This window comes from Schistocerca nitens, chromosome 1 (genome assembly GCF_023898315.1).
Source record: "Schistocerca nitens isolate TAMUIC-IGC-003100 chromosome 1, iqSchNite1.1, whole genome shotgun sequence".
Taxonomy (NCBI): Eukaryota; Metazoa; Arthropoda; class Insecta; order Orthoptera; family Acrididae; genus Schistocerca; species Schistocerca nitens.
The window spans coordinates 199,497,544-199,523,060 of NC_064614.1; the positions used below are offsets into that span (position 1 = coordinate 199,497,544).

At 34.5% G+C, this 25,517-nt stretch overlaps 1 protein-coding gene across 1 annotated transcript in view; it reads right to left on the reverse strand.

Annotated features, from left to right (window-relative positions):
- LOC126236812 (MORN repeat-containing protein 3-like) overlaps positions 1–25,517 on the reverse strand; it is a 137,742-nt gene that overhangs the window by 53,091 nt on the left and 59,134 nt on the right. The gene's annotated exons all lie outside the window — the stretch shown is intronic.

Genomic DNA, 25,517 nt, shown 5'->3' on the forward strand with positions numbered 1-25,517 from the left:
ATGGTAATAATAATAATATTAAAGGAAATATAAACGGATGGAATGTAAATGTGTGTTTTCAAGAAAAAGGGGAAAAGTTTTTAGAAGTTTTGTGGAACAACTATGGAAACTGTATAAAGAAAGATGCCTTTTGGAAAGAATTAGCAAAGGTAAGTGCAACCTTGTATCCTATATGGTGGATAAGAATCCGTAGCGGACTTTATAAAAAATGGGGTGAAAACAATAATTTGTTGAGTGGCAACACAGTGTTAAGAGGAACAGATGAAAACAAAGGTTTATGTTAAAATGTCAATGCTTTGCAAACAGAGAGGGGTGTGTCTAAGTGTAGGAAAGAGACATTAGACTTAGGAACTAAAGAAATTGAAAATGATGTATTATATGTTAAAGTAAACATTGACATTTGTCCATTTGAAATAAAAGAAAGCCCACATCCTAATGCGTATAGACTTATCTTTCCCAGATCAAGAAGGTTATTTGGATTAAGAAACATCACTGAATTGAAACCATATAAACATGATTAAGCACATTTCCCTCTTTGAATACAGTCACTTACCCATTTTCCGTAAAGCATTTTACCAGCAAAGATTTTTACTGGGTGTGTCAGATAGCAACTACCACTCATCCTATAGACCCTGGAAAAGTTCCAGATATCTGAGACAATGTTTTTATATTTTTATTGTCACTATTGAATATTAAATATTGTGATATCTTCTTTACTTGCAATGGGCAAGAAGGTGACCAACATTTATTACTTTCTTTTTGTATTGTTGAATATGGGACATGATTGCACCAAATAAAAGACAATGTAAAAAATTGTGGTGCAAGACCCATCATTGTGTTACTATTGTTTTCTTAGACATAAGATTTGTGGACAATTTTCTACAGCTAATCAGATGTTCACCAAGTTTGATGTTTGTGTTATGTTGTGACCAATTTAAGTGTCCAATTTTAGTATTCATATGTTCTTGTACTGTCTCGACTATGTGTCTCAATGGGAGACAAGTTTTTTAAATATTTCGTTTCTTTTTTAAATGCATATTATATCCATACATGTGACTTCACTAGTGTGTGTATTTATATATCATGTCCATACTTATAATTATGTTCTTTGTTTTCATTTCCTTTATGTGGCTCAAAACGAGCAGACAGTTGCAAAATTTTGCTATGGACATCTGACCTGTCCATCTATGTAATATATTTATGTTCCTTCTATTATCTTGATTAATCTGTGACTCAATGAGAACTGACTTTGAAATAATTTACATATATTTTTTATATATCTTAAAATCGCATGTGATATATTTGTGTCTGTTTCTGATCATTTTCCATGTGGCTCACTGGGATCAAAGATTAACATTTTTTTTTTACTTTCATGTATTACTAAATATTTTTATTATGCTGTCATACTGATTGACATAACACAAAGTGCATTTGAAACAACACAACTAAAATATTTTTTCAGGAAAAAGTCATTTTGAAACGGTGTAACGGTTGTTGTATACATACACATTATGCATAGTAATTGACACATTTGTCCTAGTCGGCTAATATCTTTAACATTCTGTAAATGATATTACCCGAGGGGGGTATTGTAACGGAACATATTAAAGGCTTTACTTTAATGAAGTATGCGATCCCTTCCAAATTCAACCAGTTTAATGAGTATTTATGATTATAGAAAAGTTATTGTGTATGTTAACAATGATTGCACAACATGTCTCCATAAACAGTCAACCCATTAAATTATACTGAATAACTAACCCACACAAAAGTTTGTATCACTTGATCACTGATACAGCAAATGTCATCATGAAAAACACTAAGTTTATCTTAAATAATTAATATGAAGTACGAAAAATAGTGGCCAACTTAGGTATTTTGGATCTCCTTAAATAAAAATCACCCAGTGAAACCTATTTGTTCACTAGGAGCGTTTTCACTCAGTATTCACGTAATCAATCCTATTTTAGACGAAAACCAATGTAATTCTTCATAATTCACGTTACTTACTTATTTATGCAAATTAGAGAAGTCAATTGACAAACTTCTAAAAAACGACCTTTTTGTAACAAAGAATTATTCTGTCAAGTCAACAAATCTCTCTGTCATTTTAATAACATGTTAAATTATGTCACTCGATGCAAATTAATAACTTTTCTGCACAAATTATAACAACAGATGTACATGTGACTTATAAACTATATCTCTTTTTAGTAGTTCTTTGACAATGTTATAAATACAAGCAGCAAGAAGGGTCGAAAAACCAGTCGGAGAGCAGTCGGAGGCGGGCAGTCGGAATGTCACTTTGGTGAAGTGTGTTTCTGTGTTATTGTTTGGCAAAACAAGGCAAAGAACATGTAAAGGAAGTACTACTTTGTGTTGTGTTATGGTCTTTGGTGGACAGTGGAATTAATATGGCGACTAAAGTAATAAATATTTGATGTTTACATACGTGTTGGTTTCGCTCGTTCTTTATCATCAAAAGCACATGAAAAACACGGGACCTCATGTGTTTACCCTAGACAACCAGATTTAGAGCCAGCATCAGCATCGAGACACAGCAGCAATCCAGCAAGCAGCAGCGATTACTACAATACAATACATTGTAATGGCGCCAACCTAACATCAAGTGCTAACAAGCTCCGTAAATTGGAGTGAAATAGTGCGTTTACAGCAATTAGCGATATCAACGATGACCAGGTGGACCATTACAAAAGTGGGGGCTCGTCCGGGATCTTTAAGTGCATCGATGATAATAGTGCAGCGATAAATTTCGTAAGTACTTAGCATTCCAAAAAAGTTTATTTGTGCAGTGTGTCAACAGTGAAAATATGTCAAAAATAAATAAATAAATTGTGTTTGTGCGACTACGAAAAACTATCATCACACCGCTCGGAAGATTAACGTCTGGATTATGTCAATGGATTTCATCAATCAAGACTTCAGCTTCAATAAAACCGAATATAAGTGAAGAAAGCCAACAAGAACACCGACCACAACATCATAGCATAGACATAAAGCAAGGTATTTTGTTGTTGTTGTCATTTAAAATAATTAATTGTTAACATGTCTCTACCTGAGAGGGATGAGATCGTAGGAAATGTAAAAATTGAACCAGGGGGTGGTGAACAATTAAACTTAACAGAGTGGCTAGCAGGGTTTGCAAGTCAAATAAGCTCACAACTTAAACAATCAATTGAAGAAGTACGTTTGGATTTTAAACAATCAAGAGAAGAAAACACAGATAGACTGAATAAGCTAAGTTTGGATTTTAAACAATCAAATGAACAAGTAAGTTTGAAACTTAAAGAAAACACAGACAGACTGGATAAGTTAAGTTTGGATTTTGATCTATTAAGTACTCATCTCAATGAGAAGTGTGAGGAAGTTAAAACTACTCTCAGTAAGAACACTAGTGAACAGTTGATACACTTCAGAAAAGAATTTCAAGTTAAAGTTGAAAGTTTAAATGAAAACATACAAGCGAACACAGACAGCATTGCTGTCATCTACAACAGAGTAGATACTGAAGCTAAAAGATTAGATCAGAGAATAGACAAAACATCAGAAAACCTTAAACAAGAATACAACCTGTATACCACTAATGTAGATACAAAAGTAGAAAATATACACACTAAATATACACAATTGGAAGATGCATTAATGTCAAACCAAATGTTTTACAATCAAAATACAATGTATGGGCACATCCAAGTGAAATGCTTTCCTGGTGAAAATCTGCACCCTATTGACTTTATTCACCAATGTAAGGATATGTTTGTTGTAGGAATGTCAGATAACATAAAAATTAAGTTAGTAAAACGGTTTCTAGAAGGGGAGGCCCTATCCTGGGCAAATGAGAATAATGATTCTTGGAATACTTTTGAAGAGTTTGAAGCTAAATTTATTTGCAAATTTTGGTCACAATCCATACAAGCCAGATTAAAGTCAGAATTTCTAAATGGACCAGTGTATAGAGGGAAAGTAGGGGGAATGCAAAAATTTTGCAGAGATCAACTGAAAAAACTTGCTCATTTAAATAACTCTTTTGATATTATGACACAAATTGATGTTTTAAAAACAAGATTACCAGAGAGACTGCAGTGGGAATTGGTCCATGGACCAGACGATTCAATGGAAGAGTTCCTGAAATTTGTAGATAGATTAGATAGGGCCTTGGAAAGAGAAAGTAACCAAAGTTTTGGCTCTGGCAACAACCAGTATGGGGGGTGGAACAGGAATGTAAATAGAGATTATTATTGGAGGAGAGACTTTGAAAATTCTGGAAATAATGCTCCAAATAGGGGAGATAGGAGATATGAAAATGATTTCAGAAACAATACGCAGGAGGGAGGATGGAGGAGAGATAACAGGAATGATAGAAATAGGTATTGGGGAAGAGAACAAGATAGAAGGGGGTTTGTTGAAACTAGTGAACAAAACGACAGCTACAAACGGACAGACCGAGGAAACCAGCCGGGAAACGGTGGACAGTCCCACTAGATGTCCGTAGTTTTGGGGCTAGACAATATTATGACAGGACAACACATAACCGAAACTGGAAAAGGAGAGGATACAATGTAAAGAGTAATTACCATGAAAATACTGAAGTTATTAGAATGAATAAATTAGAATTTAATAAAAGGTTTTGGGATACTATGAGTAAAAGTGATACAGTTAATAAAAACTGTGTTCAAGCACAGGTAGTTAGTGAAAGTGCAGAAGTTGAAGGTATTGCAGAGTTCCATAGTTGGGCTGAAAAGGATACTGGTGTGAATAACAAGTCAGACACACCACAAGTAGAATCTATTTTGGGGGGTTTATTTGATAAGAAGGGGGATGACGAAGTGTTTAATGGAGCCAAAGACTCAATTGCTGAGATTCAGATACATAGGGGGGAAACTGCAGATGGGGTTGTTGTTGAGGAGGAGGAAGAAGTAATAGAGGGACATTTAAATAATGATCCTAAATCAAGTGATGTTATTGATGAGAGTGTGGAGGAAGAAATAAAAGTATTTGTAGAATTGAAAAGTGATGTGGTAAAGGTAAGTGATGTGACAAACATGGGTAATAATGAGGTTAATTTAAGTGAAATGCAGACTAGGGAATGTGTATCTGAGGACAAGCTATTGCCTATTGGGAACTATGAAACGCTAATCTATGAGAATGGTAATAATAATAATATTAAAGGAAATATAAACGGATGGAATGTAAATGTGTGTTTTCAAGAAAAAGGGGAAAAGTTTTTAGAAGTTTTGTGGAACAACTATGGAAACTGTATAAAGAAAAATGCCTTTTGGAAAGAATTAGCAAAGGTAAGTGCAACCTTGTATCCTATATGGTGGATAAGAATCCGTAGCGGACTTTATAAAAAATGGGGTGAAAACAATAATTTGTTGAGTGGCAACACAGTGTTAAGAGGAACAGATGAAAACAAAGGTTTATGTTAAAATGTCAATGCTTTGCAAACAGAGAGGGGTGTGTCTAAGTGTAGGAAAGAGACATTAGACTTAGGAACTAAAGAAATTGAAAATGATGTATTATATGTTAAAGTAAACATTGACATTTGTCCATTTGAAATAAAAGAAAGCCCACATCCTAATGCGTATAGACTTATCTTTCCCAGATCAAGAAGGTTATTTGGATTAAGAAACATCACTGAATTGAAACCATATAAACATGATTAAGCACATTTCCCTCTTTGAATACAGTCACTTACCCATTTTCCGTAAAGCATTTTACCAGCAAAGATTTTTACTGGGTGTGTCAGATAGCAACTACCACTCATCCTATAGACCCTGGAAAAGTTCCAGATATCTGAGACAATGTTTTTATATTTTTATTGTCACTATTGAATATTAAATATTGTGATATCTTCTTTACTTGCAATGGGCAAGAAGGTGACCAACATTTATTACTTTCTTTTTGTATTGTTGAATATGGGACATGATTGCACCAAATAAAAGACAATGTAAAAAATTGTGGTGCAAGACCCATCATTGTGTTACTATTGTTTTCTTAGACATAAGATTTGTGGACAATTTTCTACAGCTAATCAGATGTTCACCAAGTTTGATGTTTGTGTTATGTTGTGACCAATTTAAGTGTCCAATTTTAGTATTCATATGTTCTTGTACTGTCTCGACTATGTGTCTCAATGGGAGACAAGTGTTTTAAATATTTCGTTTCTTTTTTAAATGCATATTATATCCATACATGTGACTTCACTAGTGTGTGTATTTATATATCATGTCCATACTTATAATTATGTTCTTTGTTTTCATTTCCTTTATGTGACTCAAAACGAGCAGACAGTTGCAAAATTTTGCTATGGACATCTGACCTGTCCATCTATGTAATATATTTATGTTCCTTCTATTATCTTGATTAATCTGTGACTCAATGAGAACTGACTTTGAAATAATTTACATATATTTTTTATATATCTTAAAATCGCATGTGATATATTTGTGTCTGTTTCTGATCATTTTCCATGTGGCTCACTGGGAGCAAAGATTAACATTTTTTTTTACTTTCATGTATTACTAAATATTTTTATTATGCTGTCATACTGATTGACATAACACAAAGTGCATTTGAAACAACACAACTAAAATATTTTTTCAGGAAAAAGTCATTTTGAAACGGTGTAACAGTTGTTGTATACATACACATTATGCATAGTAATTGACACATTTGTCCTAGTCGGCTAATATCTTTAACATTCTGTAAATGATATTACCCGAGGGGGGTATTGTAACGGAACATATTAAAGGCTTTACTTTAATGAAGTATGCGATCCCTTCCAAATTCAACCAGTTTAATGAGTATTTATGATTATAGAAAAGTTATTGTGTATGTTAACAATGATTGCACAACATGTCTCCATAAACAGACAACCCATTAAATTATACTGAATAACTAACCCACACAAAGGTTTGTATCACTTGATCACTGATACAGCAAATGTCATCATGAAAAACACTAAGTTTATCTTAAATAATTAATATGAAGTACGAAAAATAGTGGCCAACTTAGGTATTTTGGATCTCCTTAAATAAAAATCACCCAGTGAAACCTATTTGTTCACTAGGAGCGTTTTCACTCAGTATTCACGTAATCAATCCTATTTTAGACGAAAACCAATGTAATTCTTCATAATTCACGTTACTTACTTATTTATGCAAATTAGAGAAGTCAATTGACAAACTTCTAAAAAACGACCTTTTTGTAACAAAGAATTATTCTGTCAAGTCAACAAATCTGTCTGTCATTTTAATAACATGTTAAATTATGTCACTCGATGCAAATTAATAACTTTTCTGCACAAATTATAACAACAGATGTACATGTGACTTATAAACTATATCTCTTTTTAGTAGTTCTTTGACAATGTTATAAATACAAGCAGCAAGAAGGGTCGAAAAACCAGTCGGAGAGCAGTCGGAGGCGGGCAGTCGGAATGTCACTTTGGTGAAGTGTGTTTCTGTGTTATTGTTTGGCAAAACAAGGCAAAGAACATGTAAAGGAAGTACTACTTTGTGTTGTGTTATGGTCTTTGGTGGACAGTGGAATTAATATGGCGACTAAAGTAATAAATATTTTATGTTTACATACGTGTTGGTTTCGCTCGTTCTTTATCATCAAAAGCACATGAAAAACACGGGACCTCATGTGTTTACCCTAGACAACCAGATTTAGAGCCAGCATCAGCATCGAGACACAGCAGCAATCCAGCAAGCAGCAGCGATTACTACAATACAATACATTGTAATGGCGCCAACCTAACATCAAGTGCTAACAAGCTCCGTAAATTGGAGTGAAATAGTGCGTTTACAGCAATTAGCGATATCAACGATGACCAGGTGGACCATTACAAAAGTGGGGGCTCGTCCGGGATCTTTAAGTGCATCGATGATAATAGTGCAGCGATAAATTTCGTAAGTACTTAGCATTCCAAAAAAGTTTATTTGTGCAGTGTGTCAACAGTGAAAATATGTCAAAAATAAATAAATAAATTGTGTTTGTGCGACTACGAAAAACTATCATCACACCGCTCGGAAGATTAACGTCTGGATTATGTCAATGGATTTCATCAATCAAGACTTCAGCTTCAATAAAACCGAATATAAGTGAAGAAAGCCAACAAGAACACCGACCACAACATCATAGCATAGACATAAAGCAAGGTATTTTGTTGTTGTTGTCATTTAAAATAATTAATTGTTAACATGTCTCTACCTGAGAGGGATGAGATCGTAGGAAATGTAAAAATTGAACCAGGGGGTGGTGAACAATTAAACTTAACAGAGTGGCTAGCAGGGTTTGCAAGTCAAATAAGCTCACAACTTAAACAATCAATTGAAGAAGTACGTTTGGATTTTAAACAATCAAGAGAAGAAAACACAGATAGACTGAATAAGCTAAGTTTGGATTTTAAACAATCAAATGAACAAGTAAGTTTGAAACTTAAAGAAAACACAGACAGACTGGATAAGTTAAGTTTGGATTTTGATCTATTAAGTACTCATCTCAATGAGAAGTGTGAGGAAGTTAAAACTACTCTCAGTAAGAACACTAGTGAACAGTTGATACACTTCAGAAAAGAATTTCAAGTTAAAGTTGAAAGTTTAAATGAAAACATACAAGCGAACACAGACAGCATTGCTGTCATCTACAACAGAGTAGATACTGAAGCTAAAAGATTAGATCAGAGAATAGACAAAACATCAGAAAACCTTAAACAAGAATACAACCTGTATACCACTAATGTAGATACAAAAGTAGAAAATATACACACTAAATATACACAATTGGAAGATGCATTAATGTCAAACCAAATGTTTTACAATCAAAATACAATGTATGGGCACATCCAAGTGAAATGCTTTCCTGGTGAAAATCTGCACCCTATTGACTTTATTCACCAATGTAAGGATATGTTTGTTGTAGGAATGTCAGATAACATAAAAATTAAGTTAGTAAAACGGTTTCTAGAAGGGGAGGCCCTATCCTGGGCAAATGAGAATAATGATTCTTGGAATACTTTTGAAGAGTTTGAAGCTAAATTTATTTGCAAATTTTGGTCACAATCCATACAAGCCAGATTAAAGTCAGAATTTCTAAATGGACCAGTGTATAGAGGGAAAGTAGGGGGAATGCAAAAATTTTGCAGAGATCAACTGAAAAAACTTGCTCATTTAAATAACTCTTTTGATATTATGACACAAATTGATGTTTTAAAAACAAGATTACCAGAGAGACTGCAGTGGGAATTGGTCCATGGACCAGACGATTCAATGGAAGAGTTCCTGAAATTTGTAGATAGATTAGATAGGGCCTTGGAAAGAGAAAGTAACCAAAGTTTTGGCTCTGGCAACAACCAGTATGGGGGGTGGAACAGGAATGTAAATAGAGATTATTATTGGAGGAGAGACTTTGAAAATTCTGGAAATAATGCTCCAAATAGGGGAGATAGGAGATATGAAAATGATTTCAGAAACAATACGCAGGAGGGAGGATGGAGGAGAGATAACAGGAATGATAGAAATAGGTATTGGGGAAGAGAACAAGATAGAAGGGGGTTTGTTGAAACTAGTGAACAAAACGACAGCTACAAACGGACAGACCGAGGAAACCAGCCGGGAAACGGTGGACAGTCCCACTAGATGTCCGTAGTTTTGGGGCTAGACAATATTATGACAGGACAACACATAACCGAAACTGGAAAAGGAGAGGATACAATGTAAAGAGTAATTACCATGAAAATACTGAAGTTATTAGAATGAATAAATTAGAATTTAATAAAAGGTTTTGGGATACTATGAGTAAAAGTGATACAGTTAATAAAAACTGTGTTCAAGCACAGGTAGTTAGTGAAAGTGCAGAAGTTGAAGGTATTGCAGAGTTCCATAGTTGGGCTGAAAAGGATACTGGTGTGAATAACAAGTCAGACACACCACAAGTAGAATCTATTTTGGGGGGTTTATTTGATAAGAAGGGGGATGACGAAGTGTTTAATGGAGCCAAAGACTCAATTGCTGAGATTCAGATACATAGGGGGGAAACTGCAGATGGGGTTGTTGTTGAGGAGGAGGAAGAAGTAATAGAGGGACATTTAAATAATGATCCTAAATCAAGTGATGTTATTGATGAGAGTGTGGAGGAAGAAATAAAAGTATTTGTAGAATTGAAAAGTGATGTGGTAAAGGTAAGTGATGTGACAAACATGGGTAATAATGAGGTTAATTTAAGTGAAATGCAGACTAGGGAATGTGTATCTGAGGACAAGCTATTGCCTATTGGGAACTATGAAACGCTAATCTATGAGAATGGTAATAATAATAATATTAAAGGAAATATAAACGGATGGAATGTAAATGTGTGTTTTCAAGAAAAAGGGGAAAAGTTTTTAGAAGTTTTGTGGAACAACTATGGAAACTGTATAAAGAAAAATGCCTTTTGGAAAGAATTAGCAAAGGTAAGTGCAATCTTGTATCCTATATGGTGGATAAGAATCCGTAGCGGACTTTATAAAAAATGGGGTGAAAACAATAATTTGTTGAGTGGCAACACAGTGTTAAGAGGAACAGATGAAAACAAAGGTTTATGTTAAAATGTCAATGCTTTGCAAACAGAGAGGGGTGTGTCTAAGTGTAGGAAAGAGACATTAGACTTAGGAACTAAAGAAATTGAAAATGATGTATTATATGTTAAAGTAAACATTGACATTTGTCCATTTGAAATAAAAGAAAGCCCACATCCTAATGCGTATAGACTTATCTTTCCCAGATCAAGAAGGTTATTTGGATTAAGAAACATCACTGAATTGAAACCATATAAACATGATTAAGCACATTTCCCTCTTTGAATACAGTCACTTACCCATTTTCCGTAAAGCATTTTACCAGCAAAGATTTTTACTGGGTGTGTCAGATAGCAACTACCACTCATCCTATAGACCCTGGAAAAGTTCCAGATATCTGAGACAATGTTTTTATATTTTTATTGTCACTATTGAATATTAAATATTGTGATATCTTCTTTACTTGCAATGGGCAAGAAGGTGACCAACATTTATTACTTTCTTTTTGTATTGTTGAATATGGGACATGATTGCACCAAATAAAAGACAATGTAAAAAATTGTGGTGCAAGACCCATCATTGTGTTACTATTGTTTTCTTAGACATAAGATTTGTGGACAATTTTCTACAGCTAATCAGATGTTCACCAAGTTTGATGTTTGTGTTATGTTGTGACCAATTTAAGTGTCCAATTTTAGTATTCATATGTTCTTGTACTGTCTCGACTATGTGTCTCAATGGGAGACAAGTGTTTTAAATATTTCGTTTCTTTTTTAAATGCATATTATATCCATACATGTGACTTCACTAGTGTGTGTATTTATATATCATGTCCATACTTATAATTATGTTCTTTGTTTTCATTTCCTTTATGTGGCTCAAAACGAGCAGACAGTTGCAAAATTTTGCTATGGACATCTGACCTGTCCATCTATGTAATATATTTATGTTCCTTCTATTATCTTGATTAATCTGTGACTCAATGAGAACTGACTTTGAAATAATTTACATATATCTTTATATATCTTAAAATCGCATGTGATATATTTGTGTCTGTTTCTGATCATTTTCCATGTGGCTCACTGGGAGCAAAGATTAACATTTTTTTTTACTTTCATGTATTACTAAATATTTTTATTATGCTGTCATACTGATTGACATAACACAAAGTGCATTTGAAACAACACAACTAAAATATTTTTTCAGGAAAAAGTCATTTTGAAACGGTGTAACAGTTGTTGTATACATACACATTATGCATAGTAATTGACACATTTGTCCTAGTCGGCTAATATCTTTAACATTCTGTAAATGATATTACCCGAGGGGGGTATTGTAACGGAACATATTAAAGGCTTTACTTTAATGAAGTATGCGATCCCTTCCAAATTCAACCAGTTTAATGAGTATTTATGATTATAGAAAAGTTATTGTGTATGTTAACAATGATTGCACAACATGTCTCCATAAACAGTCAACCCATTAAATTATACTGAATAACTAACCCACACAAAGGTTTGTATCACTTGATCACTGATACAGCAAATGTCATCATGAAAAACACTAAGTTTATCTTAAATAATTAATATGAAGTACGAAAAATAGTGGCCAACTTAGGTATTTTGGATCTCCTTAAATAAAAATCACCCAGTGAAACCTATTTGTTCACTAGGAGCGTTTTCACTCAGTATTCACGTAATCAATCCTATTTTAGACGAAAACCAATGTAATTCTTCATAATTCACGTTACTTACTTATTTATGCAAATTAGAGAAGTCAATTGACAAACTTCTAAAAAACGACCTTTTTGTAACAAAGAATTATTCTGTCAAGTCAACAAATCTGTCTGTCATTTTAATAACATGTTAAATTATGTCACTCGATGCAAATTAATAACTTTTCTGCACAAATTATAACAACAGATGTACATGTGACTTATAAACTATATCTCTTTTTAGTAGTTCTTTGACAATGTTATAAATACAAGCAGCAAGAAGGGTCGAAAAACCAGTCGGAGAGCAGTCGGAGGCGGGCAGTCGGAATGTCACTTTGGTGAAGTGTGTTTCTGTGTTATTGTTTGGCAAAACAAGGCAAAGAACATGTAAAGGAAGTACTACTTTGTGTTGTGTTATGGTCTTTGGTGGACAGTGGAATTAATATGGCGACTAAAGTAATAAATATTTTATGTTTACATACGTGTTGGTTTCGCTCGTTCTTTATCATCAAAAGCACATGAAAAATACGGGACCTCATGTGTTTACCCTAGACAACCAGATTTAGAGCCAGCATCAGCATCGAGACACAGCAGCGATCCAGCAAGCAGCAGCGATTACTACAATACAATACATTGTAATGGCGCCAACCTAACATCAAGTGCTAACAAGCTCCGTAAATTGGAGTGAAATAGTGCGTTTACAGCAATTAGCGATATCAACGACGACCAGGTGGACCATTACAAAAGTGGGGGCTCGTCCGGGATCTTTAAGTGCATCGATGATAATAGTGCAGCGATAAATTTCGTAAGTACTTAGCATTCCAAAAAAGTTTATTTGTGCAGTGTGTCAACAGTGAAAATATGTCAAAAATAAATAAATAAATTGTGTTTGTGCGACTACGAAAAACTATCATCACACCGCTCGGAAGATTAACGTCTGGATTATGTCAATGGATTTCATCAATCAAGACTTCAGCTTCAATAAAACCGAATATAAGTGAAGAAAGCCAACAAGAACACCGACCACAACATCATAGCATAGACATAAAGCAAGGTATTTTGTTGTTGTTGTCATTTAAAATAATTAATTGTTAACATGTCTCTACCTGAGAGGGATGAGATCGTAGGAAATGTAAAAATTGAACCAGGGGGTGGTGAACAATTAAACTTAACAGAGTGGCTAGCAGGGTTTGCAAGCCAAATAAGCTCACAACTTAAACAATCAATTGAAGAAGTACGTTTGGATTTTAAACAATCAAGAGAAGAAAACACAGATAGACTGAATAAGCTAAGTTTGGATTTTAAACAATCAAATGAACAAGTAAGTTTGAAACTTAAAGAAAACACAGACAGACTGGATAAGTTAAGTTTGGATTTTGATCTATTAAGTACTCATCTCAATGAGAAGTGTGAGGAAGTTAAAACTACTCTCAGTAAGAACACTAGTGAACAGTTGATACACTTCAGAAAAGAATTTCAAGTTAAAGTTGAAAGTTTAAATGAAAACATACAAGCGAACACAGACAGCATTGCTGTCATCTACAACAGAGTAGATACTGAAGCTAAAAGATTAGATCAGAGAATAGACAAAACATCAGAAAACCTTAAACAAGAATACAACCTGTATACCACTAATGTAGATACAAAAGTAGAAAATATACACACTAAATATACACAATTGGAAGATGCATTAATGTCAAACCAAATTATTGGAATTATTATATTCTTCTTGAAGTCTGAGGGTATTTCGCCTGTTTCATACATCTTGCTCACCAGATGGTAGAGTTTTGTCAGGACTGGCTCTCCCAAGGCTATCAGTAGTTCTAATGGAATGTTGTCTACTCCGGGGGCCTTGTTTCGACTCAGGTCTTTCAGTGCTCTGTCAAACTCTTCACGCAGTATCGTATCTCCCATTTCATCTTCATCTACATCCTCTTCCATTTCCATTATATTCTCCTCAAGTACATCGCCCTTGTATAGACGCTCTATATACTCCTTCCACCTTTCTGCTTTCCCTTCTTTGCTTAGAACTGGGTTTTCATCTGAACTCTTGATGTTCATACAAGTGGTTCTCTTATCTCCAAAGGTCTCTTTAATTTTCCTGTAGGCTGTATCTATCTTACCCCTAGTGAGATAAGCCTCTACATCCTTACATTTGTCCTCTAGCCATCCCTGCTTAGCCATTTTGCACTTCCTGTCGATCTCATTTTTGAGACATTTGTATTCCTTTTTGCCTGCTTCATTTCCTGCATTTTTATATTTTCTCCTTTCATCAATTAAATTCAATATTTCTTCTGTTACCCAAGGATTTCTACTAGTCCTCGTCTTCTTACCTACTTGATCCTCTGCTGCCTTGACTACTTCATCCCTCAAAGCTACACATTCTTCTTCTACTGTATTTCTTTCCCCCATTCCTGTCAATTGTTCCCTTATGCTCTCCCTGAAACTCTGTACAACCTCTGGTTCTTTCAGTTTACCCAGGTCCCATCTCCTTAAATTCCCACCTTTTTGCAGTTTCTTCAGTTTTAATCTACAGGTCATAACCTATAGATTGTGGTCAGAGTCCACATCTGCCCCTGGAAATGTCTTACAATTTAAAACCTGGTTCCTAAATCTCTGTGTTACCATTATATAATCTATCTGATACCTTTTAGTATCTCCAGGGTTCTTCCATGTATACAACCTTCTATCATGATTCTTAAACCAAGTGTTAGCTATGATTAAGTTGTGCTCTGTGCAAAATTCTACCAGGTGGCTTCCTCTTTCATTTCTTAGCCCCAATCCATATTCACCTACTACGTTTCCTTCTCTCCCTTTTCCTACACTGGAATTCCAGTCACCCATGACTATTAAATTTTCGTCTCCCTTCACTATCTGAATAATTTCTTTTATTTCCTCATACATTTCTTCAATTTCTTCGTCATCTGCAGAGCTAGTTGGCATATAAACTTATACTACTGTAGTAGGTGTGGGCTTCGTATCTATCTTGGCCACAATAATGCGTTCACTATGCTGTTTGTAGTAGCTTACCCGCATTCCTATTTTCCTATTCATTATTAAACCTACTCCTGCATTACCCCTATTTGACTTTGTGTTTATAACCCTGTAGTCACCTGACCAGAAGTCTTGTTCCTCCTGCCACCGAACTTCACTAATTCCCACTATATCTAACTTTAACCTATCCATTTCCCTTTTCAAAGTTTCTAACCTACCTGCCCGATTAAGGGACCTGACATTCCACGCTCCGATCCGTAGAACGCCAGTTTTCTTTCTCCTAATAACGACATCCTCTTGAGTAAGTTAAGTAAGGCAACATATGGAAACAAATTGAGTGACTGCACAGTAATTGGAAAAGAGGAGACAGAAGAAATTAATTTATCAGAATTCTATAACTGAGCCACAACAGCTTAAGCACATATTCCATATTCCCCATAAGTCAAGAATAGTTATTAAATTTTTTCCAATTAAGATACATCCCCCATTTGTTAAATGCTAAAGTAACTGTTTTTTGTGATGATTTTTGGAATTCAGAAACTAATGGAACAAACAGGCAAGATAAAAGTGAATACTGTATTAATGAACATAAACTTAAGTGAAACAGGGTACTTAAACAGTAAGGAAGTAGGGAAGGATGTTGTTGGTAATTTGTGTGCTGATATTGATAATGTTTGTGGTATTACTGAATATAATAAATTGAAGGTAAGTGATTATGAGTACAGTAATGAAGAAGAAAAGTATTTTGTTTGTTTTAAAGAAGAATTGGGAGGCATTAGGTATCAGTAGGAAAATATGTAATAGTGGTTATGTTTCTGTAGAGGTACACTGTTAAAGGGTTAAGGGACATTAATGACAGTATCACAGCAAAAAAGAACTCTTTAATTTAATTACTAGTAAGGAAGCATGTATAAATGTTCATACAAATTCAGTTACCAGTTGTGACAGGGACAGTAAGATGCTTAATGTTATGAACGATGATAAATCTTTTTCATATAATATGTTGTTAAATAGTGATGCTATTGAGAAACATTAAAGCTTTAGAATCATGATAAAAATTGATGTTTAACTTTATATCCAGACTGGTGGAATAAAATTAAATATGTCATTGTAAAAAAAACTGAAAAGTAAGTACCAGAGTGCTGATCTACGTGAAACAAATAAGTGTACATGGATTGATGAAATACTCAGTGACAGTGATAATGGTGTCTGTGTTAATTTAATGAAAGTGTGCCAAGGCAATGAAAATGGTAAGAACAACAGTGATTTTGTAGATTTCAGTTTTTAAGATATAGAAGATGACCTGTCATATGAGGATGTTAAGATTGATACATGTACTGATGTTTGTTGTCCATTCATTAAAGTCATAACAGGATCGTGAGAAGGTATGTGTCTTGCGACAAAGGCAGCCAAATTTCAGGAGTGTCTGAATCCTTAGGTAAAAAATTAACATATAATGAGGAGTATGTAGAATTACCTGTAATTGGAGTACAGATTAAAGGTACAACTGGGAAACATAGTAAAGTGGTTAAAATTCAGGGATTAATAACTTTTACAATTGAGGGACTAACTTTTATACATGGATGTTTAATAATGCAAGATCTCAGTGAGGATCTTATCCTCAGTGGGAATGGATAGTTAGTGTGAATGCAGGTTTTGATTGGGGAGAGCAGAAGTTGATTATCAGTGCACCTGATGGAGGAGATTGTTATTTGTACTAATTTTATAAAGCAAACTATATCTTATGAGGAGGATAAAATAAATAGTATACAATTTTTAAAAGACAGTGGATTTGTAGTCAAAGATATGCCAGAATTAAAATTAATGATATGAATATAATACAGGGAAACATTACATATGGGAAAAATATATATAAAAAACAAAGATGCTGTAACTTACCAGACGAGAATGCGCTGGTAGATAGACACAATAAAAAACACACAAACACTCGCACACACACACACACATATCCATCCACACATATACAGACACAGGCAGAGATATGTGTCTGCCTGTGTCTGTATATGTGTGGATGGATATGTGTGTGTGTGCGAGTGTATACCTGTCGTTTTTTCCCCCTGAGGTAAGTCTTTCTGCTCCCGGGATGGGAATGACTCCTTACCCTCTCCCTTAAAACCCACATCCTTTCGTCTTTCCCTCTCCTTCCCTCTTTCCTGATGAAGCAACCTTGGGTTGCGAAAGTTTGAAATTTGTGTGTGTGTTTGTGTGTTTTTTATTGTGTCTATCTACCAGCACTTTCTCGTCTGGTAAGTTACAGCGTCTTTGTTTTTTATATATATGCCAGAATTAGATACAGATGAAGCAGAATTTAAAGAACTTGTAGGCACTAAGATTTCAGAAGCAAAAGGGTTACCTGATAATCAGAAACAGGCATTGAAATTTTTGTTGTGGGGGTAAAGGAATGTGTACAGTAATATTCCAGATAGAGTGAGAGGATATCAGTGTACTTTACACCTAGAACTACACCAACCATTTTTCATAAAGCCGTATTGTGTACCTATAGCTAAAGAGCTGCAGTTGAGGAGGAATTGCATAAGATGGAAGTGTGTGATATCACTGTGGTCACTGTTTCAAAAAGAGATGGAGGAGTGAGGTTAGTTCTGTATTCTAGGCATTTGAAAAAGCATTTGTACAGAGAAACAAATCACCCTGAAAACACCGATGAATTTTTACACATATTTAAAAACATTCATTTTATGTCTAGTTTGGATTTAACTTCTAGATTTGATTAGGTACCTTTACCTTCAGAATCACATAAATAAATTGCCTTTCTTTACAGTGGTAGATGTTACCAACACTGTGTAGTACCTTTTGGTTTGAACTCATTTGTATTTGAATTATAAGGGCATTAGATTATGTACTTGGCCAAGAACTGGTAGGAAAACTTACTGTTTATGTATATGACATTTTGGTAACAGGGCAAAACTGGGAAGAGCGTTTTGAATTGATAAAACAGGTACGCAAAAAATTTAGACAAGGAGGTATGACTGAAACTCAAAAAATGTTAATTTGCTGTCGCTGAACTAAAATTCTTAGGTAATGTAATGACTAGGGAAGGAATCTTTGCAGATCCTGACAAAATTAAAGCAGTTTCGGATTTTGCACCACCACATAGTAGAAAACAACTGAAGTCATTCTATGGTTTATGTGGATTTTATTAAAAATTTGTGAGTGGACAAGGTTTGAATGCATCCTGTTTTAGCAACTTACTTCAAAAGAACTCTAATTGGGCTTGGACTCAATAATGTCAGGAAGCATTTGAATATATTAAGAAAGAATTGAATAATCAAAATTTGTTACACAAACCAGATTTCAGCCTACCATTTTCATTACTAATCACAGATATTAGTGATTACGGTTTAGGAGCAGAACTATTTCAGGAAAAAGAAGTTGATGGGGAAATCATACACGACACAGTTGCCCTTGCAAGTAGAATGTTGTTAAAACATGAGAAATCTTACACAGTTACAGACAAAGAATTATTAGCTGTTTACTGAGCATTTACTAAATTCAGAACCTATTTGTAGGGACATAAAGTAATTGTGTATTTGGACCACAAAGCATTAAACTACGTACAAGACTTGTATCTAATGTATCACATTAGACTTACCAGACGGAGAATATATTTGCAACAATTTGATTATGAAATTAAATTTATTAAAGGTTCTGACAATGTTGTTGCAGATTCTTTGCCAAGGATGCCATAGGGAGCAAGTAATGAAAATTTTGATCAAAATGAGGAAAAGAGTTTAAAATCAGATATATGAAGAGTACACATGATGACAAAATTATTAGAGCAATGTGTAACAAAATCAGATGGAAGGGGGTTCAAACTGCAGATTAGTAATGAGTTGTTTAGGCAAAAGAGGTTATGAAAAATTGGACAGGTATTATAAAATATATAAAGGAACACTTTTCAGGAGAACAGATGTGGATTCTGATGATTGGAAGTTATGTAGGTCAGAGAAAGAAGCTGGGAAGTTGGTTAAGTACATATGAGAGTTATGAACACTGTGGTATCAAAAATGTATATAAAATCTACTAGAAAATGTTTATTTCTATAATATGGCTAAAAGGTTAGGAAAGAACTGTCTATGTGTGACAGGTGTCAGAGAGTCAAGGTAAATAACAGAACTTGTCAAGGTGAGATACAAAATATAACACCTGAGAAACATGTGAATTTAGTTGCTGTGCATTTTTATGGAAGTATAAATGGTTATTGTTGTATTTTTGCTACAGTTGATGTTTTCTCGAAATATATAGAATTATATCCTGTCAGAAAAGCTACAAGTTAGGAAATTATTGCTAAAATTGAAAATGATTACTTCGAAAATATAGGAAAACTTAAAAGTAATACCGTCAGACAGTGGATCACAGTTTGTATCAAAGTGCTGGAAGTCATTCATAGAACAATCTAGTATCAGACAAATTTTAATTTCAGTTCATAATCCTTCATCAAATCCAGCAGGGAGATACACGAGTGAAATTAATTGTTTATGTTGCACATACTGTAGCCACACACACCCTACTTGGTATGAATACATCAGTGAGTTTGAAGATGTAATGAATAGCTTGCAACACAGTTCCACAGGATTTTCATCTTTTGGAGTTATGTTTTACAACTGACCACCAATTTTTATCTCTGGATTAGTAGATTATCCAAAATCTACTGTCACATCTACTCAAGAAATGTGAAGGGAGTTGTGAGAGAAACCATAAAAAGCAGGGAGACATGCAAAAGAAAAGATGCGATGATAAGGTCAAAATAACTAAGTTCAACAATGGAGACTATGCTCTTGTTAAATCACATGAGAAATCTAAAACGTTAACACCTCAGTTAAAAAAGTTTTCGATATCTATATTTGAGGTCACTGAAAACCCACATCCAAATGCCTACCGGTTGATTTATCCTAAATCTAAAACCCTTCTTGGGCTAAGAAATGTTACCTCATTGAAGCCATACAAACAAAAAAGTAAAGATAACTAATGAAAACAACTCTTGCTGGAATGCTGTAGAAACAAAATGTCTTCTACCATACGTAAAGAACTATGCAGTTACAGTATTTCACAAATTTTTGGGCAACAATTTCAAATGTTGTAACTTATTATTTTTGCTTACGCTGTGGTTACTTTTCTACAGGTTTTAAATAAGTCATGATTTGTGTTTTATTGTTTTTTAGTTTTTTTACAGTGTTATTTCTCAATGTCTAGAGTAACGTTTTAAGTAACTAATCATTTGAAAAGCTGAAGTTTGAAGTACAAATCTCAGTCAATCGCTGAGCAATTATTCAGTTCCTAATATAACAAACATTCTCTGTAGTATATAATGAATTATACTCATGTCATTTCCATGTTATTTTTAGACATGTCATTTGTGTAAAAAGACTCACGAATCTGAAAAATTACCATTACAACATTTTGTTTTGCTGTCTAGAATTATTTGTCATCTAATAAAACTTTGATATTTCTTGTGTAGTAGTTTTGAGAAGCTGTGTTCGTAATTTGGAGACAATCATAAAATCTCTCACAGTGAACATGTCGAGGGACATTACCGGTAGTGAAAATAAGAACTGTTGCATTGTGCCTTCACGCGTAAAACAATACCAGCAGGTGTTTACAACGGCTGTGTTTACCAAAAACACCTTTGAAGTGATTTCACACGATAAATGTACCCATATGGTAATTCAAACATTGCAAAAACCAAGTGATTCTTTAGGTACTGTGAATATTCCCATGAAAGTTCCACAAGTAAAAAGAAATTATACAAAATTGAATAACAAGGACAGTACATTTCCCCTCAGTGAATGAAGCGCCAAGACGTAAGTTATGAAGACAGAAAAGTGCTAGTTTTAGCTGATAGACATGCACAAAATATTTCGAAGACGCTTAGTGAAATGAACATTAACATAACATCTTTTGTAAAATCAGGTGTGCCTATGTATGAAGTAACAAAGGATTGCAGTAAATTATCAGAGACACTCACAAAAAATGATGTTGTTATCTTAATAGGAGGTTCTAATGATGTGTACCATAATAATGCTAAACAGACTGTCAGAGAAACAGTGAAAGCCCTAAACGATTTACGAAATGTAAATGTGATCCTCTCGAGCAGACCAACAAGATATGACTTAATTCCTACATCATGGGTCAACAAAGAAATGAAAAATAGCGATAGGAAACTACAGAAAATTGGTAAAGCATTTCCTAATGCATCTTTCCTTGACTGTCATTCCCATGAAATGCATCATTATAGCAGGCATGGCATGCACTTAAACAAGGGAAAGCAATTTATGTGTCATCAAATTAGAGAACATATTAGTAATATAACTAAGGAAAACAAGTTACAAACTGTCATAGAAATGGGAATACAAGGACACCCAGGTGCTGAAAATGAAATGGAGAAAAATAACTTGTCAGTTGGTGTACAAATCGAAACGCAAGGTCAGTCTAAAACACTCTCCTATGCTGAAGTTGTGATTTCACCTACAACTTTAACATCATCTGAAGAAGAAATAGATGTGACCTCTACAGGAGTAAGTTATAGTTTAGCAACATACTACTATAGGGAAAGTAAAGACAAAGGTGGTGTAGCAATTTATGTTAAGGATAGTGTAGCATGCAAAGCTATTCATATTAAGAAACATTGTGAGGAACAACAATTTGAGGCATGTGCAACTGAAATAATAACTAATTTCTACACAATAATAGTACTGGCTATCCACAGTGCACCTTCAGGTGACATAAAAACTTTTCTAAATACAGAGGGGTCCAAAAAAATGTATCCACTGTTTAAAAGTCCATAATTGGCAAACTAATTGACGGAGTTGTCTCATCTTTGGAAGTGTAATAGTTTGTAGTCCCGGCAATTGCCACACAAGCGTTGTATTGCATTGTTTTGTTTTGTAAGATGACAGTCGCCAGATAATCAGTGTTTTGTTCTTAGTTGCACCTAGTTACTCCAGTAAACATGGCTGGTGCAAGGCTTACATTCGATGAGCTTCAGAAGCTTCAGACATCCATTTTACCTGCCATCCGAGACTTGTATGGAGACGGAAGGAAGAGCTTACCTTCAACAAGATGGTGCCCCAGCCCACTACCAAAATCGTGTTAGGGCGTATCTCGACCAAAATCTACCAGGAAGATGGATAGGCCGTAAAGGTGCTGTGGATTATCCACCACGTTCCCCAGACCTAACTCTTCTGGACTTTTACTTGTGGGGAACACTAAATGACGTCGTTTATTGACAAAAGCCACGCACATTGGATGAACTTTGAGAATCCATCTTCGAGAATCCATCGTACATTCATGTGCAAATACCCAAATGAACACATTGCATTCAGTAGTTCGTGCTGCAGTTCGGAGGCATCATTTGTGTGTGGATGTTAATGGTGACCAATTTGAACACCTACAATGATATCTTTAAGTTGGACTTTAAGCTACACTTTTACCAAAAATGAGACAACTCTGTCAATTAGTTTGCAAGTTATGGACTTTTAAACAGTGGATACATTTTTCGGACCCCTCTGTATAATGGAACTCCTGCTGTCAGGGTTACAGGTAAAAGCAAAAGCAGGCAAAGATGATTTCAGTATAAACTTTAATGACAGAAAATAACAATAAAATTGACTTTGGGATTGTGATGACCTTATATAATCTGATATCAGTAATAAACTTTCCAACAAGAGTTACATCCGAGTCCCAAACTATGACAGTTAACATTTTTTTTAGATGTAAGTAGACATTAAAATTATATTGTCAGGCAGGTTATAAGTGGGCTTTCAAATCACAATGGACAAATTCTCACTCTTTATGATGTTAATCTGTTCAAAAAACAATTTCCTCAATGGAAGTTCATAAGAGTAATGAACAAAGAGGCAAAAGAAACTTTCAACCATAGGTTGCAGCAAATGGTTTGGTCTTCAGTGTGTAACCTTGATAATATTAATTGTAAATTTAACTGCTTTATAAATAAATTCTGTGCTCTTTTTGAAGAAATATTTCCAGAGAAATTGGTCAGAAACAGTGCTTCCAATTCGGTAAGTAAGCACTGGATTACAAAACGTATAAAACAGTCATGTAAAACCAAAAGGGAAACTGATGCTACAATAAGATTTTCTAAAGATGTAGAAAAATGGGAACACTATAGATTAGACACTAAAATTTTAAAGGAACTAATACAGAAATCAAAAGCCCTTTATTATGAGAAGAAAAAAGATAATTCTAATAATAAAATAAAAACAATTTGGAGCACTGTAAAAAAAAAAAAAAAAAAAAAAAAAAAAAAAAAAAAAAAAAACAGGAAGAGATACAACATGCAAAGAAGATGTAAATAAAATCAGATATGAAGGTATCCTAGTAGATAACCCAAAAAGTGTGTCTGAGATTTTTAATAAACACTTCCTATCAGTAACTCAACACATTGGTTAAAAGCCTGATGTTGATGAGGCCATAACTCTTTGTCAAGCTGTATATTCAAACACAATTCCAGAAATGCACCTTAATCCCGTCACTGTATATGACATTAAAAAAATCATGATGTCTCTAAAATATAAAAACTCTGCAGGGGTTGACAATATTTCTAATCATTTACTGAAATATTCTTGTGTGTGGATAAGGGACATTCTCTTGTCATATTTTCAATTCTGCCCTTCAAAAAGGTGCTGTTCCCAGTAGACTTAAATATGCCATTGTGAAGCCCTTGTACAAAAAGGGCGATAAAACTGAACTAACGATCAACTATCTCTTTGCTGCCAGCTTTCTCTGTGTGAAATCTTATGGAACTGAACTGCAAAGGCCAGCTTTCTCTAAAATTCTAAAAAAGCTAATACATGTAAGATTTACTGATCATCTCATGAAGAATGGAGTTCTCAGCAAGAGCCAATTTGTCTTTCAAAAGGACTGTTCAATAGAAGACTCAATCTATGCACTTGCAAATGAAGTCCTAGAAACCCTTAATGAGAAAATTATAGCACTTGGTGTCTTCTATGATTTGTCTAAAGCATTTGACTGTGTTGATCACCAGATTCTCTTGCAAAAATCAATATTAGTAGGAATAAGTGGTGTTGCAGGTAATTGCCTACAGTCATTTCTCCAAGACAGAAAACAAACGTTGTCTTGAATAGCTCAGGTAAGATTTACTGATCATCTCATGAAGAATGGAGTTCTCAGCAAGAGCCAATTTGTCTTTCAAAAGGACTGTTCAATAGAAGACTCAATCTATGCACTTGCAAATGAAGTCCTAGAAACCCTTAATGAGAAAATTATAGCACTTGGTGTCTTCTATGATTTGTCTAAAGCATTTGACTGTGTTGATCACCAGATTCTCTTGCAAAAATCAATATTAGTAGGAATAAGTGGTGTTGCAGGTAATTGCCTACAGTCATTTCTCCAAGACAGAAAACAAACGTTGTCTTGAATAGCTCAGGTGGAGTATGTGATGTTTCTGCACATTCTGAATGGACTTCCATTACATGTGGAGTGCCTCAGGGCTCAATTCTTGGGCCATTATTATTCTTACTTTTTATGAATTATCTACCATCACGTACAAGACTGCCATGTAAATTTACATTATTCGCTGATGATACCACAATTTTTATGAGCAGCAGAACATATAGTCATCTTGAGGAATCCATTAATCACATACTCTCAGATGTGGTTAATTGGTTCAAGGTGAATGGTCTCTCATTAAATTCCAGGAAGACCAGCTTTATTCAGTTCCGCCAAAAAACAGAAATAGAGAGAGAGACAAGTGTGACGTGTGGTTATCAGCCAATAGGAAGAATAGAAACAACAAAATTTCTTGGAGTGCACACTGACAAGAAAATGAACTCGTCTTCGCATATTATAGATCTCTGTAAGAGGCTTAGGTCTGCTATGTATGCTTTACGGGTTGTCACAACATGTGTTGAACCTAAAACTGCAAAAGTGGCATACTATGGCTGTTTTCACTTACTCATTGAATATGGCATTATTTCTTGGGGCAACCAACCATTAGCAAGGAAACTGACCATTGCTCAGAAGGGAGCTTTAAGAGTTATATGTGGAATGCACCCAAGAGACTCATGTAGAAATGGCTTTCGAAAACTTAAAATATACATAACTACACGCCAATATATTTTTTCTCTCATGTGTTTTGTCTGTAAAAATATAGAGATGTTTCAACCAATCAGTAATTATCATAAGCATAACACATGGGGGAAGAAT